Source organism: Trypanosoma equiperdum, assembly GCF_001457755.1.
Source record: "Trypanosoma equiperdum strain OVI genome assembly, contig: ctg_499, whole genome shotgun sequence".
NCBI classification, from domain to species: domain Eukaryota; phylum Euglenozoa; class Kinetoplastea; order Trypanosomatida; family Trypanosomatidae; genus Trypanosoma; species Trypanosoma equiperdum.
In genome coordinates this window covers 1-1,118 of record NW_027124419.1, presented here as the reverse complement: position 1 = coordinate 1,118, position 1,118 = coordinate 1, and positions in this window count along the sequence as shown.

Here is a 1,118-nt window from a genome sequence, read left to right as displayed (position 1 = left end):
TGATCCATAGTTTATCCATATTAGGCTGTCCGTAAAGTGCCTCCCGCTTTCTGTGCTCTTGCGACTTTCATACACATCACTTTAAGGGCCTTCATTCTCCGCTAGAGCCGAGACGCTCCAACTTTCGCACGCCCTTCAAGTTTGAGGTGTACCAACTAAAGCGGACACTCAATCAACAAGAAGCACGCACCATTTACCTTCTTTCCACCCAAAAAAGGATTTGGAAAACGTCGGCACCTCTTCCAACGTAGCTTCCTCGGTGTTCCCTCGGTGGAGTTAAAGCAGACAAGGGTGCCATATCCCTCATATCCTCCTGACAGACCAGCCAGCCCACCTTCCTTCCACGTAGTTTCCTGAAACTTCAGAAGGTGTTGATGCATCTTTGATCCTTTGTTTGCTGTCTCTTGGCCGTCAAGCCTTCCCACAGATCGTGAAAGTCTAGTTCAATCAACCTCCCTATGCTACACTCGTGTCAAACTCGTGTGCACCTACCTCTACAGTAAACATCCAACACTTACTTGAAACCCACGAGCACCACGTACCCGTGACGACTCTGAAGCAAAACTGCCACAAACGGCGTGATTGCACAGCCGAATATCTGGTGCCGCTTCCGCACGTGAGTGGTTGCAAGTCTTACGGAAAAATCGTTGCTGATATTCAGATTTCCCTTCCACAAAATACCCCCAGAGTGATAATCTTCTTTTTTAAAAAATCATAAAAACTCACACGTCCCAACACAGCAACATGGCACCCCCATCCACGGCACAAACTGGAGCCCCTCATATTACATTTTATATAAAATGTGAACTTCCAGCAGCAGTCCACATATACATGTACTTCCTATGGCCACCAGATTACCTCATCAAGCACTATGCCGTTAATCCTTGCTCACCACTTTTGATTGAAGATACCTTTAAGCGACATTTCCAAAACCCTTATCTACTTAATCATTTTGCATTTCAGTCTTATGCGCAAATAACTTTCCGTAAAACTTTAGTTCTGCGAATATGAGGGCGGTTCCGTAAGCACGCATATACATAGTTTGATGTAGGGATATACTTTAGCTAAGTGGCAGCAACACAACGAAGGCAAACACGCGTAATATGGAAGCCAGACGA